This window comes from Coregonus lavaretus, assembly GCF_964263955.1.
Source record: "Coregonus lavaretus genome assembly, chromosome: 23".
In the NCBI taxonomy this organism is placed as follows: Eukaryota; Metazoa; Chordata; class Actinopteri; order Salmoniformes; family Salmonidae; genus Coregonus; species Coregonus lavaretus.
The window spans coordinates 4,181,201-4,198,724 of NC_140010.1; positions in this window are offsets into that span (position 1 = coordinate 4,181,201).

Genomic DNA, 17,524 nt, shown 5'->3' on the forward strand with positions numbered 1-17,524 from the left:
ATCTGACAGCGCAATCCACTGTCTCATCAGCCCAGCCAGGCTATTTATAAACTTGATCTGCACCATAAAAAGCATCTAGACATTATTTCACATTTCTTTTAGACTAACATTTAGTTTTCAACAGCGGAGATTTGTATAAACCTTGCTGTCGGTCTCTCCGACATTTGCAACATTGTTTCATTATTCAAATTCGATCTCCAGCTGTCCCATAGTAATGAACGTGTCGGGAGCCGGGATGAAACAGACAGGCAGACAGCGTTTCTCAGTCAGTCGAAATCATGAATCAGCTGGCATCATTTTTATGGATATATACAAAGAAATGTCAATTGATAAAAAGGTCAAACGAAACGAAGTGCAGCTTGTTTGCAGTCTTTCCAGCTTCAGTTTGAAGTCATTGTGTTAGCTCATTGTTATGGATGTATCCAAATAAATGTCACTAGAAAACAGCTTGCTTAGTGGTGTTGCAGATTCTGGGTCCTTTCATGACAGTTGAAGTCAGAAGTTTACATACACCTTAGCCAAATACATTTAAACTCAGTTTTTCCACAATTCCTGACATTAAATACTAGTAAGAATTCCCTGTCTCATTTTAGTTAGGATCACCACTTTATTTTAAGAATGTGAAATGTCAGAATAATAGTAGAGAGAATGATTTATTTCAGCTTTTATTTCTTTCATCACATTCCCGTTGGGTCAGAAGTACACCCAATTAGTATTTGGTAGCATTGCCTTTAAATTGGGTCAAACATTTCGGGTAGCCTTCCACAAGCTTCCCACAATAAGTTGGGTGAATTTTGGCCCATTCCTCCTGACAGAGCTGGTGTAACTGTGTCAGGTTTGCAGGCCTCCTTGCTCGCACACGCTTTTTCAGTTCTGCCCACACATTTTATATAGGATTGAGGTCAGGGCTTTGTGATGGCCACTCCAATACCTTGACTTTGTTGTCCTTAAGCCATTTTGCCACAACTTTGGAAGTATGCTTGGGGTCATTGTCCATTTAGAAGACCAATTTGCGACCTAGCTTTAACTTCCTGACTGATGTCTTGAGATGTTGCTTCAATATATCCACATACTTTTCCTTCCTCATGATGCCATCTATTTTGTGAAGTGCACCAGTCCCTCCTGCAGCAAAGCACACCGACAGCATGATGCTGCCATGCCCGTGCTTCACGGTTGGGATGGTGTTCTTCGGCTTGCAAGCAGTCCCTTTTTTCCGCAAAACATAACGATGGTCATTATGGCCAAACAGTTCTATTTTTGTTTCATCAGACTAGAGGACATTTCTCCAAAAATTACGATCTTTGTCCCCATGTGCAGTTGCAAAACGTAGTCTGGCTTTTTTATGGCGGTTTTGGAGCAGTGGCTTCTTCCTTGCTGAGCGGCCTTTCAGGTTATGTCGATATAGGACTAGTTTTGCTGTGGATATAGATACTTTTGTACCTGTTTCGTCCAGCATCTTCACAAGGTCCTTTGCTGTTGTTCTGGGATTGATTTGCACTTTTCGCACCAAAGTATGTTCATGTGAACGCGTCTCCTTCCTTAGCGGTATGACGGCTGTGTGGTCCCATGGTGTTTATACTTGCGTACTATTAATTGTACAGATGAACGTGGTACCTTCAGTCGTTTGGAAATTGCTCCCAAGGATGAACCAGACTTGTGGAGGTCTACAAAACTTTTTCTGAGGTCTTGGCTGATTTCTTTTGATTTTCCCATGATGTCAAGGAAAGAGGCACTGAGTTTGTAGGTAGGCCTTGAAATATATCCACAGGTACACCTCCAATTGACTTGAGGAGTACACCACATCAGTCACTGGCTTCATCAATAAGTGCATCGATGATGTCATCCCCACAGTGACCGTATGTACATACCCCAACCAGAAGCCATGGATTACAGGAAACATCCGCACTGAGCTAAAGGGTAGAGCTGCCGCTTTCAAGGAGCGGGACTCTAACCCGGACGCTTATAAGAAATCCCGCTATGCCCTCCGACAAACCATCAAACAGGCAAAGAGTCAATACAGGACTAAGATTGAATCGTACTACACCGGCTCTGACGCTCGTCGGATGTGGCAGGGCTTGAAAACTATTACAGACTACAAAGGGAAGCACAGCTGCGAGCTGCCCAGTGACGCAAGACTTCCAGACGAGCTAAACCACTTCTATGCTCGCTTTGAGGCAAGCAACACTGAAGCATGCATGAGAGCACCAGCTGTTCCGGATGACTATGTGATCACGCTCTCCGTAGCCGATGTGAGTAAGACTTTTAAGCAGGTCAACATTCACAAGGCCGCAGGGCCAGACAGATTACCAGGACGTGTACTCCGAGCATGTGCTGACCAACTGGCAAGTGTCTTCACTGACATTTTCAACATGTCCCTGACTGAGTCTGTAATACCAACATGTTCAAGCAGACCACCATAGTCTCCCTGCTCAAGGACACTAAAATAACCTGCCTAAATGACTACCAACCCGTATCACTGACGTCTGTAGCCATGAAGTGCTTTGAAAGGCTGGTCATGGCTCACATCAACACCATTATCCCAGAAACCCTAGACCCACTTCAATTTGCATAACGCCCCAACAGATCCACAGATGCAATCTCTATTGCACTCCACACTGCCCTTTCCCACCTGGACAAAAGGAACACCTTCGTGAGAATGCTATTCATTGACTACAGCTCAGCATTCAACACCATAGTGCCCTCAAAGCTCATCACTAAGCTAAGGATCCTGGGACTAAACACCTCCCTCTGCAACTGGATCCTGGACATCCTGACGGGCCACCCCCAGGTGGTAAGGGTAGGTAACAACACATCTGCCACACTGATCCTTAACACGGGGGCCCCTCAGGGGTGCGTGCTCAGTCCCCTCCTGTAGTCCCTGTTCACCCATGACTGCATGGCCAGGCACGACTCCAACACCATCATTACGTTTGCCGACGACACAACAGTGGTAGGCCTGATCACCGACAACGATGAGACAGCCTATAGGGAGGAGGTCAGAGACCTGGCCGTATGTTGCCAGGATAACAACCTCTCCCTCAACGTGACCAAGACAAAGGAGATGATTGTGGACTACAGGAAAAAAAAGAGGACTGAGCACGCCCCCATTCTCATCGACGGGGCTGTAGTGGAACAGGTTGAGAGCTTCAAGTTCCTTGGTGTCCACATCACCAACAAACTATCATGGTCCAAACACACCAAGACAGTCGTGAAGAGGGCACGACAAAGCCTATTCCCCCTCAGGAGACTGAAAAGATTTGGCATGGGTCCTCAGATCCTCAAAAAATTCTACAGCTGCACCATCGAGAGCATCCTGACTGCTTGGCCTCTGACCGCAAGGCACTACAGAGGGTAGTGCGTACGGCCCAGTACATCACTGGGGCCAAGCTTCCTGCCATCCAGGACCTCTATACCAGGCGGTGTCAGAGGAAGGCCCTCAAAATTGTCAAAGACTCCAGCCACCCTAGTCAGAGACTGTTCTCTCTGCTACCGCACGGCAAGCGGTACCGGAGTGCCAAGTCTAGGTCCAAAAGACTTCTCAACAGCTTCTACCCCCAAGCCATAAGACTCCTGAACAGCTAATCATGGCTACCCGGACTATTTGCACTGCCCCACCACAGCCACCCCATCTTTTTACGCTGCTGCTACTCTGTTAATTATTTATGCATAGTCACTTTAACTCTACCCACATGTACATATTACTTCAACTACCTCAACTAGCCGGTGTCCCCGCACATTGACTCTGCACCGGTACCCCCCTGTATATATAGCCTCCCTACTGTTATTTTATTTTACTTCTGCTCTTTTTTTCTGAACACTTTTTTTTTGTTGTTTTATTTTACTTTTTTATTAAAAATAAATGCACTGTTGGTTAAGGGCTGTAAGTAAGCATTTCACTGTAATGTCTGCACCTGTTGTATTCGGCGCATGTGGCCAATCAAATTTGATTTGATTTGATTTGAAATTATGTCAATTGGCCTATCAGAAGCTTCTAAAGCCATGACATAATTTTCTGGAATTTTCCAAGCTGTTTAAAGGCACAGTCAACTTAGTGTATGTAAACTTCTGACCCACTGGAATTGTGATACAGTGAATTATAAGTGAAATAATCTGTCTGTAAACAATTGTTGGAAAAATTATTTGTGTCATGCACAAAGTAGATATCCTAACCAACTTGAAAAAACGATAGTTTGTTAACAAGACATTTGTGGAGTGGTTGAAGAACGAGTTTTAATGACTCCAACCTAAGTGTATGTAAACTTCCGACTTCAACTGTATATACTCAGATCATGTGACAGATCATGTGACACTTAGATTGCACACAGGTGGACTTTATTTAACTAATTATGTGACTTCTGAAGGTAATTGGTTGCACCAGATCTTATTTAGGGGCTTCATAGCAAAGGGGATGAACACATAATCACGCACCACTTTTCCACTATTTATTTATAAAAAAAATTTGGAACAAGTTATTTTTTTTCATTTCACTTCACTAATTTTGACTATTTTGTTTATGTCCATTACATGAAATCCAAATAAAAATCAATTTAAATTACAGGTTGTAATGCAACAAAATAGGAAGAACGCCAAGGGGGATGAATACTTTTGCAAGGCACTGTAAATGCAATATTGTATAATGTACATTCACAGATTTCCAAGAAAACAAGAATTGAGACATGTATGGTCTGTTTATATATTTAAAGGCTATTTAGACAGAAAATTGGTATAAAACCTGTGTAAACTATATTACAATATTTTACATTTTAGCAGACGCTCTTATCCAGAGCGACTTACAGTTAGTGAGTGCATACATTATATATTTTTTTCATACTGGCCCTCCGTGGGAATCGAACCTACAACCCTACCAACATCCCTGCCGGCCATTCCCTCCCCTACCCTGGGCCAATTGTGCGCCGCTCCATGGGTCTCCCGGTCGCGGCCGGCTACAACAGAGCCTGGATTCGAACCAGGATCTCTAGTGGCACAGCTAGCACTGCGATGCAGTGCCTTAGACCACTGCGCCACTCGGGAGATTTTAGGTTGACAATAATTATATTACACAATTTTTGACATATCATGTCTTACTTTTATTTTCCTGCATAAATAAAATCAGGGTTATGCCTTTACTGCCATTAACTCCAATTAGACTGGTTTGGATGTCTCCCTGACCAATATGGCTGCCATTTTCACCTCATTCTGGAACTTTGAGGGTATTTCCAGCATTATCCACTAAGTTAGAACATGTTCTTTAATTGACACAAGCTGTCTCCAATCAATCAATGTCTGTAGTGTTTGGAGCGGGGATCGACTAAGCCAGGGAGGCATAGCTCCATGAATCTTAATTGCACAAAGCCTGTTATTTGGCAGGGAATACTATTTGTAGATCAGTGATTCTACACCTCACTTTGCTCAAGTTGATCCTCTCCAACGATTCGGAAGTTGTAGCTGAAAATGGGTCAATTAGGGGCAGTTTAAGCGGAGAGTCAACATGGAAGTATGTTGTAGCGAACTTGGGGGGTAGCCCCGACCGGGACTCAAACCCAGGTCCAGTGGTTGTGAAGCCCGTGTGGCTCAGTTGGTAGAGCATGGTGCTTGCAACGCTGGGGTTGTGACTTCGATTCCCACGGGGGACCAGTACAAATGAAGGTATGTATGAAGGTAGTGGGGAATGTTCTGGGAATGTTTCTCTGAAGGTTACTAAAGGGTCAAATGGATGGTTTTCTTAGCGTACTCTTTTGGTTGTATGAAAGTAGCGGGGAACAGTCTGGGAACGTTCTCTGAAGGGTACCATGTTGGGAACACACACACACCTAGGATTACACAATTAAATCTGAACAATTAACACAATTATGATTTCAGTTATCAATTTGTTTTATAAAACGGGTTCTGCAATCTGATTGGCACACACACACACACACCTTTACATCCTCGGACTGAGGCCCAAACTCGGCAGTCCTCACTGCAGGAAACTTCATCCACATTCTCGTCAGGTTCCATCTCTGAGCTACTGGAGCACGTATTTCATTGGCAGCAACTCTGGTCCCCAGTAGCTCCACTCCTTTGGCGGGAGCTTCATCCGGGTGGACTGAGCTCTGCCAACACTGCTCTCCTAGCTCCCGCCCCAGCACCTGCATCCAGCGACTTGAGAGAGGTCTGTCAAATGCTCAGTCTGCTTTACTCTCACGTGGTTGGCCAGGGATTCAGATTACAACCACTCACTTTCAGTTATTTGAAAAGGAAATCATCTCCCAGATATCACTATTTCTAAAACAAGCCATAGAAAGTTGGTTGCAATTTCAATTTAATCCTCCAGAAACGACAGAACAAATAATGCTACAAATATTGTGGTTAAACGCAAATATACTAATTGACAAAAAAACTTTTTTTTTTGACAAAATGTTTAAAAAAGGTATAATCTTTGTAAATGATATCATCGGTAGAACTGGTGGAGTTATGTCGCACATGCAGCTAACAAAAACATATGGAAATGTCTGCTCTACCCAAAATTACAACCAAATAATTGCAGCCTTACCGCAAACATGGAAGAGGAAAGTGGTAGGAGGAGAAAGTAAGAAACTTGTCTGTCGGCCTTGCATTAAATAACATAATTGGTTAAGAAAGCATAAAGTAATAAAAAAGTATATCAGTTTCATTTAAGGACCAAAGGATTGACAGCCGTCCCATATAGATTGCAAAATAGTTGGGAAGAGATTTTTGACGTACCGATCCCATGGCATAGTGTTTATGAACTGACACGCAAAACGACACCGGATTCAAAACATAGAATCTTTCAATTTAAATGATTATATAAAATTATTGCTACCAATAGAATGTTATTTATATGGGGGATACAATCTTTCCAGCTCTGCAGATTTTGCTGCGAAGAGACAGAATCATTAGATCATTTGTTTTGGTACTGTCCATTTGTAGCTTGTTTTTGGACACAGGTCCAGGAATGACTAAAGGATTGCAAAATTTACCTGGAGCTAACCCTGCAGATAGCACTACTGGGTGATCTGAAAAGTCATAGTCAATCAATCAATAACATAATAATACTATTAGCAAAAATGTTTATTTTCAATTCACAATCTGTAGAAACAATGGGAATAGAAAGGTTCAGAACTTTTGTAAGACATCACAGTACAGTTGAAATATATATGGCAAATAGAAATCCTATATGAATGGTGTTAAAAGATAGACGGGAGGTGTTGAATGGAGTTGAAGGATGGGACTAATAACAACAAACAATAACAAGATAACTAATAATGTAGGCACGCTGTATCCATAAGTGAATGGGTTGTATTTTGGGAGCTTTTGTGAAGGAGCACAGTTAGAAAGATATGGCATATACATTTACATTTACATTATTAGTTAGTGTCAAAGTTGCGTCAATTCAAATTTGGCATTAGGAACAAAAGAGGTCAACACGACTTCTAAGATATACTAGTTATTTTAATTAATGCAAAAACCTTCAATGGTAAATATGATGTTTCGTATATACGGGCTCTTTGAAATACCTCGCAGGGCACTTCAGAGAACTAATCCATTGTTTCAGATTGTTCCTCAAATACTCTGACAGAGAGAGTTTCCCACCTCTCTGCTGGCCAATCAGAGTAGAGACTTGAGCGTGGTTTAGACTTACTCAGCCTATCCGTTGGCGCACCGGCTGTTCCCCGCCTCTTCTGTTACCAGGCATACGTTTATCATAACAACCTGTCATAGTGAGAAGAGCCAGCTCCCCTAGACACCATTCCTACGTCCAAGGAAGGTTCACAGATCACAAAGAACCAGTATTGTCTAGTATTTGGAGACATAAATTATTATCTAATTTTACCCCCTAAAACAGCTCTTCTCATCAATCACAGCTTGCCAGGTGTCACAACCTACATTAGCCCAGTCAAGAATGCATTCTTTCTAAGTTAGTCATCCCATCAATTATAAAAAATAATAAATCTCTCACATTAGAATCAAACTGGATTGGTTAAATGGTTAAATGGTTCTGTCTCTGATAAAGACATTGAAGTAAATTATTATAATGTATTTAGATGTGACAGATTACAGAAAGGGGGAGGAGTGGCCATGTAAGTCAAATCTAATTTCATGGCATCCATTCTGTTCCCAAGAAATTTGAGCTCCTGGTTGTAGATGTGTCCATAAACCAGAATACACATGTATTTGTTGCTGGGATTTACCCCCCCCCCCACCCCCCCTGCTGCCATGGTGATGCTAATGGTGTTATATCTGAGTGTTTAACACCTTTTCTGTCCTCAGAGTTGGTCATTTTAGGGGATTTGAATCTGGATTGGCTTCAGATCAATTTAAGAGTATATGTATTGATTTTTATCTGACTCAATTGCTCTCAAAACCCACATGGCTAAATGTAAAAAAAAACCTGTTAACTCCTTATTGATTGAGTTAATTCTTACTAATAACCCCCATAAATATTTGTCTAGTGGAGTGTTTGCATATGATCTCAGTGATAAATGTCCCATAGTATGTATTAGAGATACGAAACAGCAAAATACTAATCCTTGTTAAATTAAGAAGATACATTTTGCATTGAATTTTGTATAATCAAATGTAACCTTTTCTAAGACGATTTACCAACACTCCTCAAGGGTTTTTACATGACAAGTTCTACTCTGATTTAGCCACTGTCTCCTGTATTCCTGACCCTGAGTTGGCTCTAGAAAATGTATCCTCCATATTTATTTATCTGGCAGATAAACGCCCCTTTTAAACAATTCAGAGTGAAAGACAGATCTAACCCTTGGTTTTCTTCTGAACTATCAGGCCTGGGCCAAAGTAAGGAAAACTGACTGGCAATTTTTCAGACTATTGAGAAACATATGTACTATGTAGCCTCCTGAGTGGCGCAGTGGTCTAAGGCACTGCATCACAGTGCTAGTTGTACCACTAGAGATCCTGGTTCGAATCCAGGCTCTGTCGCAGCCGGCCGCGACCGGGAGACCAATGGGGCGGCGCACAATTGGCCTAGCGTCGTCCAGGGTAGAGGAGGAAATGGCTGGCAGGGATGTAGCTCAGTTGATAGAGCATGGCGTTTGCAACGCCAGGGTTGTGGGTTCGATTCCCACGGGGGACCAGTATGAAGAAAAAAAATTGAATATGTATTTACTAACTGTAAGTCGCTCTGGATAAGAGCGTCTGCTAAATGACGTAAATGTACTATCTCGATTTAAGAAAGCTAAATCAAGCGACTTTTTACGCTCTATCTCTGACTCTGCTGGTGATCCTTCTAAATTTTGGAAAAAAGTGAATGCACTAAAGTGTAAAAAGTTAATTTTCTTCCCTGCCTAAGCAAGTTCTGTCTGACTCTGGCATCATAACAGAAGAAGGGGATAAATTATGGTTTTAATCATCATTTTATCTCAGCTTTTTATTTGAGAGAAACTGAGGTTTGATTGACCCTGGTCAGTCAATCGACTGCTCTTCTCTCTGCAAGCCTCTAGCTGACTCGACGGTTAACACATCAACTTCTAGTGAATCTTTGTTTTCATTTCAGCAATGTACTATCTGTGATGTGCTAGATGCCTTGCTTAATATTTCTTATTAAAACAAAATCCACTGGGGCTGATATGCTTGATTCATTTTTGCTGCAGCTCTCTGCACCCCTGATTGCTGAATCATTAACCCATATTTTTAACTTGACGATTATATCTGGTACTATCCCCAAGGTTTGGAAGGCGGCCCATGTACTCCCCCTTCACAAAGGTGGTGACCCTTGTGACCTAAATAATTATCGCCCTATTTCTAAACTTTCTTGCTTAGCTAAAATATTAGAATCCTAGATTAATTCTCAGCTAAGATCTTTCTTATCTTTTAAATGTATTCTAAATGTACATCAGTTGGGCTTTAGACCAGGTCATACCACTATCTCTGCTGCATCCCTAGTTATAAATGCAACATTGTGCTGCCATCTTCATTGACCTGTCAAATGCTTTCGATGCTGTTGATCACTCACTGCTAATTCAGAGGCTTTCCCCAACTGTCCTAGACCAGGCTGCATGTACAGTGGGGAGAACAAGTATTTGATACACTGCCGATTTTGCAGGTTTTCCTACTTACAAAGCATGTAGAGGTCTGTAATGTTGATCATAGGTACACTTCAACTGTGAGAGACGGAATCTAAAACAAAGATCCAGAAAATCACATTGTATGATTTTTAAGTAATTAATTTGCATTTTATTGCATGACATAAGTATTTGATCACCTACCAACCAGTAAGAAGTCCGGCTCTCACAGACCTGTTAGTTTTTCTTTAAGAAGCCCTCCTGTTCTCCACTCATTACCTGTATTAACTGCACCTGTTTGAACTCGTTACCTGTATAAAAGACACCTGTCCACACACTCAATCAAACAGACTCCAACCTCTCCACAATGGCCAAGACCAGAGAGCTGTGTAAGGTAATCAGGGATACAATTGTAGACCTGCACAAGGCTGGGATGGGCTACAGGACAATAGGCAAGCAGCTTGGTGAGAAGGCAACAACTGTTGGCGCAATTATTAGAAAATGGAAGAAGTTCAAGATGACGGTCAATCACCCTCGGTCTGGGGCTCCATGCAAGATCTCACCTCGTGGGGCATCAATGATCATGAGGAAGGTGAGGGATCAGCCCAGAACTACATGCCAGGACCTGGTCAATGACCTGAAGAGAGCTGGGACCACAGTCTCAAAGAAAACCATTAGTAACACACTACACCGTCATGGATTAAAATCCTGCAGCGCACGCAAGGTCCCCCTGCTCAAGCCAGCGCATGTCCAGGCCCGTCTGAAGTTTGCCAATGACCATCTGGATGATCCAGAGGAGGAATGGGAGAAGGTCATGTGGTCTGATGAGACAAAAATAGAGCTTTTTGGTCTAAACTCCACTCGCCGTGTTTGGAGGAAGAAGAAGGATGAGTACAACCCCAAGAACACCATCCCAACCGTGAAGCATGGAAGTGGAAACATCATTCTTTTGGGATGCTTTTCTGCAAAGGGGACAGGACGACTGCACCGTATTGAGAGGAGGATGGATGGGGCCATGTATCGCGAGATCTTGGCCAACAACCTCCTTCCCTCAGTAAGAACATTGAAGATGGGTCATGGCTGGGTCTTCCAGCATGACAACGACCCGAAACACACAGCCAGGGCAACTAAGGAGTGGCTCCGTAAGAAGCATCTCAAGGTCCTGGAGTAGCCTAGCCAGTCTCCAGAGCTGAACCCAATAGAAAATCTTTGGAGGGAGCTGAAAGTCCATATTGCCCAGCAACAGCCCCGAAACCTGAAGGATCTGGAGAAGGTCTGTATGGAGGAGTGAGCCAAAATCCCTGCTGCAGTGTGTGCAAACCTGGTCAAGACCTACAGGAAACGTATGATCTCTGTAATTGCAAACAAAGGTTTCTGTACCAAATATTAAGTTCTGCTTTTCTGATGTATCAAATACTTATGTCATGCAATAAAATGCAAATTAATTACTTAAAAATCATACAATGTGATTTTCTGGATCCGTCTCTCACAGTTGAAGTGTACATATGATAAAAATTACAGACCTCTACATGCTTTGTAAGTAGGAAAACCTGCAAAATCGGCAGTGTATCAAATACTTGTTCTCTCCACTGTAACTGGTTTAAAAATTACTTGGCAGATAGAACACAATGTGTATCTACTGATGGTGTTAAATCAGGTATTCTGGATATTACAAAAGGTGTCCCGCAGGGGTCGATTTTGGGTCCTGTACTTTTTACTGTTTACTGAACAATATCGACTTGTCTGTAAAATAATTGTAACCTGCATTTGTATGCCGACGACAGTGTTGTGTATGCTGTTGCCCCCACGGTTGACCAGGCTCTATCTGAACTACAGTCTACCTTCATTGTATTACAGAAAACTTTATTGACCTGAAATGATTATTGAATGCAGGTAAAACTAAGTATATGTTGTTCTCTAGAACTCATAAAAATAACTCTGATTTAAGCATATGTACTTTGGATGGTGTCCATATTGATCGTGTCCCTGCTTACAAGTATCTGGGCATCTGCATAGATGAAAAGCTGTCTTTTAAAAAGCATTTGACGAGTTAGTTAAGAAGCTGAGAATAACAATGGGCTTCTTCTATAGAAATAGGTCCTGCCTCACGATAGTAGACAGCAGATTATTCAGTCGGCGTTCCCATTGGTCCTAGACTATGGCGACATCATCTATATGAACGCCTGCTGCCACTTCAGTAAAGCCGTTAGATGCAGTTTATCACAGCATACTGCGCTTTATTATGGCCGACGGTTTTAGTACTCATCACTGGATTCTCTACCAGAAAGTTGGTTGGTCCTCTTTGATGTCACGTGGGTTAATACATTGCTATGTTTTCATTTATAAAGCCCTTTTACAAAAAGTCCCACTGTACCCAACATCATTACTAAACTTTAGACATACGAGTTACCACACCCGTTGTCAGCGAATCAGCTGAGTTGAGTTTTTTTGCACCTTATTTGTGGAATAATCTTCAAAATGTTCTGAAATGTGATGTTTTGGTTCCTTTAGGCCCATTCAGAAAGCTGATTGAGGACCTTTTTACTGATGAATGTTTTTGTTTTTTATGACTGTTTTTCTTTCAGCTTGCATTTTTGTATTTTTATTTTGATGTGTGTATTTTTTGTAATTTCTTTAATTCAGGGCTCATCTATAAACGAGACCTTGGTCTCAGCATGACTCCCTGATAAAATAAAGGTTAAATAAAATAAATCCCTCTTTTTACACTTGACGCCAACCTTTCTCACCACACTGCTTCCCTCTACACTCAACTTCTTCTCAACAGTCATCACTGCACCTGCCACCACATCTAATTCATCCTCACTCTCAATTTTCTCAAGTTCTTCCAAAAGCTCTGTGAAATCCTTCATTGCATATTCCCTCATAACCATTTCCACTGTTCTCCTTTTTTTTCTTGTCCGCCATCTTGTCCTTCAGCAGATCTTCCAGAAGGCCTGTGTAATCCCCCACTCCATGTTTATTCAGAATATGCTCCACTTTCTTCCTTATTTCCTTTTCTGCCATCTTTGCCAATCGCTCCCGTTCTCCAAACATTTCTCCCTGTGCAACCTCTCCAACACCATCCGCCATCTTGACAACAGCTCAAGGTGTCACATGATAATTTGTCTTGTAAATAAATTGTTAAGGAAAGTTCAAAACATGTTTTTTGGCGAGGCAATAAACAACTAGTTAAGTATTTACAAAATGATGTGCACTCACTTCCACACACACTTTATCTCCTTCAGCAGTTTGATCCAATATGGCCCTTAGATATGCAACGTTCCCAGAACTGTTTTTCTTTCAACAACCAAACAGGAACCACAGGGGAATGTTACGTAAAATTCTAATTCACCAAAATATTGTTATTTTATTAGGTTATTTTAACGTTCTCAGAACAATTTGTTTCTACCTTACCAAAATAGCAATGTTCCCTAAAGGTTCTCATTTGTTTATTAGAAAAATAACTGTCCCACAATGTTCCCAGAATGTTCTGTGAATTTTTTTTTTTTTAAGAACCAAAGGAGAACCTTTAGGGAACGTTACAGGAACGTCCTGTGCTAGCTGGGTCTGCAGTTTAGTAGAGGAGGAGAAAAGGAGGACTTGTCTGCCGCCCTCTGGAGAAGGAAGGCACACACACACACATAGTCACACACACGTAGTCACACACACATAGTCACACACACACACACACACAGAGTCTATTTGTATATTTCCACCAATATAACATTCCTGAAATCCTATTTCAGAGAGAGTTTTAAAGCTCTGATGTTAACCATAGTTAACTTCACAACCTAGAGTTTATTTCTGATGAGTGGAGGAACCATGATGACCTGTCATTCACACAGGGTGAGTGTTAAAAGTGGTGTGTTTTTATAGAGGTCACTTTGTCACTGTGTCTGTAGGAATCAATCCCAGAGAGTGAGAGACTTTCCTGCCCGTGACGGCAGAGTGATTCAAGCAAACAGCGGAGATGAGCTTCCGTTCATGTATTGGGATGTATGCTGTGCTTGACCTGGACTAAAATAGGTGTTGGTACTCATTTTGAGTGCCGGTACTGTTTACATTTAGGTGCAGCAACTCCACAATACTTTGAGCTAACATTTTACGAGGTGCAGGAACTCAAGCAGTAGAACATTTGAGGTGTCGGTACTCAGCTCCGGTGAGCTCCTGCCCAAGTCAATCACTGTCTGTAGACATATGTATGTGGCTCTGATAAACATGAGATGGCTCTGCACTGCTTCCTGGCATACTTTCATTTTCTCCCATTTAAATATCAATATAAACTGTATTGCAGCCAATGTTTGTATGTTTGCAGCAAAGCTACTTACTACAGATGAAGGATCTTAATTTGATCACTCTTTTGTTGCTGAGAATTTTCCTGCACAGCACGAAATGCAAACTTGTAGTGTATTTGAGGTTTGAAAAGGCTATTTAAAGTTTGGAATTTCCACTTTGGAATTTCCAACTTGATTTGCCCTAACAAAAAATATATCAACCCCTACAAAAATGTCCATTCATTATAATCCACATAAAAATGTTCATTTCCTGTTGCTGCCGTATTATTTTCCTGCTGTAGCAAACTGGCTCAAATTAAGATCCTACATCTGTAAATCCTCTTCGTAGAGAAGGAAGCTCCTCCAGTCATCCTGAATAGACTTTAGTCAGTGTAACAATCTGGTAGGAATAACCGTGATCCCTGTGCATCATTTTTCAATAAAAACTGTTGATGAATAAGATTGCCCAAACAACAGATATATTTTGGTCTCAAACCTGCCCCGGCCGTCCTACTTATGTGAGTTGAATTAATTGGGCAGACGCTGTTCCAGACATAGTGTCCTGTTCTGTTCTGTCACTGAAAGCTATCCTGTTCCTAGATAATTTCTGGGTCCCAAGCGGCACCCTATTCCCTACATAGTGCACTACTTTTGACCACAGCCCTATTGGCCCTGGTAAAAAAAAATAGTGCACTACATAGGAAATAGGGTGCCATTTGGTACGCCATTAATGTGAGCCCTTTACAGAGCGTCGTTATATTTGGGTCTTTTCATTTTCACATGTTGTCTTTGTCTCTCAGGCCCTCCAGATGATTCTGGTTCTCGTTGTGTTGTGTCCTTGTGTGCCATTGTCTATGTACAGAGAGCTCAAAAAATGAGCCCCCTCCCCCACCTTCTTCGGGAAGCTATTTTTATGTTTGTTTTCTCTCCCTCTCTCTTGCTGCTGTGATGGCATGCTGTGGTATTTCACCCAGTAGATATGGGAATTGATCCCCCAACATGTTTTAGGGGTCAGATCAGCTTTAATGTTGCGGATAGATTGTGGCTTCCATCAATGCAATTGTCTGAATCATTTCCAATCCCCCATCTTTTTTTTTTGTAAATGTGTATATACAGTGTATTCGGAAAGTATTCAGACCCCTTGACTTTTTCCACATTTTTGATATTTTGTTACAGCCTTATTCATTTTTTCCCCTTCATCAATCTGAACAAAATACCCCTTTTAGGTGCCTTTTGGCAAACTCCAAGCTGGCTGTCATGTGCCTTATACTGAGGAGTGGCTTCCATCTGGCCCCTCTACCATTAAGGCCTGATAGGTGGAGTACTGCAGAGATGGTTGTCCTTCTGGAAAGTTCTCCCATCTCCACAGAGGAACTCTGGAGCTCTGTCAGAGTGACCATCGGGTTCTTGGTCACCTCCCTGACCAAGACCCTTCTCCCACGATTGCTCAGTTTGGCCGAGCGGCCAGCTCTAGGAAGAGTCTTGGTGGTTCTAAACTTCTTCCATTACGGAATAATGGAGGCCACTGTGTTTTTGGGGACCTTCAATGCTGCAGACATTTTTTGGTACCCTTCCCCAGATCTGTGCCTCGACACAATCCTGTCTCGGAGCTCTACGGACAATTCCTTCGACCTCATGGCTTGGTTTTTGCTCTGACATGCACTGTCAACTGTGGGACCATATATAGACAGGTCTGTGCCTTTCCAAATCATGTCCAATCAATTGAATTTATGACAGGTGGACTCCAATCAAGTTGTAAACTCAGCAACAAAAAAAAAACGTCCTCTCACTGTCAACTGTGTTTATTTTCAGCAAACTTGTGTAAATATTTGTATGAACATAACAAGATTCAACAACTGAGACATCAACTGACCAAGTTCCACAGACATGTGACTAACAGAAATTGAATAATGTGTCCCTGAACAAAGGGGGGGGGTCAAAATCAAAAGTAACAGTCAGTATCTGGTGTGGCCACCAGCTGCATTATGTACTGCAGTGCATCTCCTCCTCATGGACTGCACCAGATTTGCCAGTTCTTGCTGTGAGATATTTCCCCACTCTTCCACCAAGGCACCTGCAAGTTCCCTGACATTTCTGGGGGGAATGGCCCTAGCCCTCACCCTCCGATCCAACAGGTCCTAGACATGCTCAATGGGATTGAGATCCGGGCTCTTCGTTGGCCATGGTAGAACACTGACAATCCTGTCTTGCAGGAAATCACGCACAGAACGAGCAGTATGGCTGGTGGCATTGTCATGCTGGAGGGTCATGTCAGGATGAGCCTGGAGGAAGGGTACCACATGAGGGAGGAGGATGTCTTCCCTGTAACGCACAGCGTTGAGATTGACAACAAGCTGCAATGACAACAAGCTCAGTCCGATGATGCTGTGACACACCGCCCCAGACCATGACGGACCCTCCACCTCCAAATCGATCCCACTCCAGAGTACAGGCCTTGGTGTAACGCTCATTCCTTCGACGATAAACACGAATCCGACTATCACCTCTGGTGTGAGAAAACCGCGACTCGTCAGTGAAGAGCACTTTTTGCCAGTCCTGTCTGGTCCAGCGACGGTGGGTTTGTGCCCATATGCGACATTGTTGCCGGTGATGTCTGGTGAGGACCTGCCTTACAACAGGCCTACAAGCCCTCAGTCCAGCCGCTCTCAGCCTATTGCGGACAGTCTGAGCACTGATGGAGGGATTGTGCGTTCCTGGTGTAACTCGGGCAGTTGTTGTTGCCATCCTGTACCTGTCCCGCAGGTGTGATGTTCGGATGTACCGATCCTGTGCAAGTGTTGTTACACGTGGTCTGCCACTGCGAGGATGATCAGCTGTCCGTCCTGTCTCCCTGTAGCACTATCTTAGGCGTCTTACAGTACGGACATTGCAATTTATTGCCCTGGCCACATCTAGTCCTCATGCCTCCTTGCAGCATTCCTTTGTGCATACACAAAAAAAATGTATGCACGCATGACTGTAAGTCGCTTTGGATAAAAGTGTCTGCTAAATGGCATATTATTATTATATATTATATTATAAGGCACGTTCACGCAGATGAGCAGGGACATTTACATTACATTTTTACATTTACATCATTTAGCAGACGCTCTTATCCAGAGCGACTTACAAATTGGTGCATTCACCTTATAGCCAGTGGGATAACCACTTTACAATATGTTTATTTAAATTTTTTAAATTTTTTTGGGGGGGGTGGGG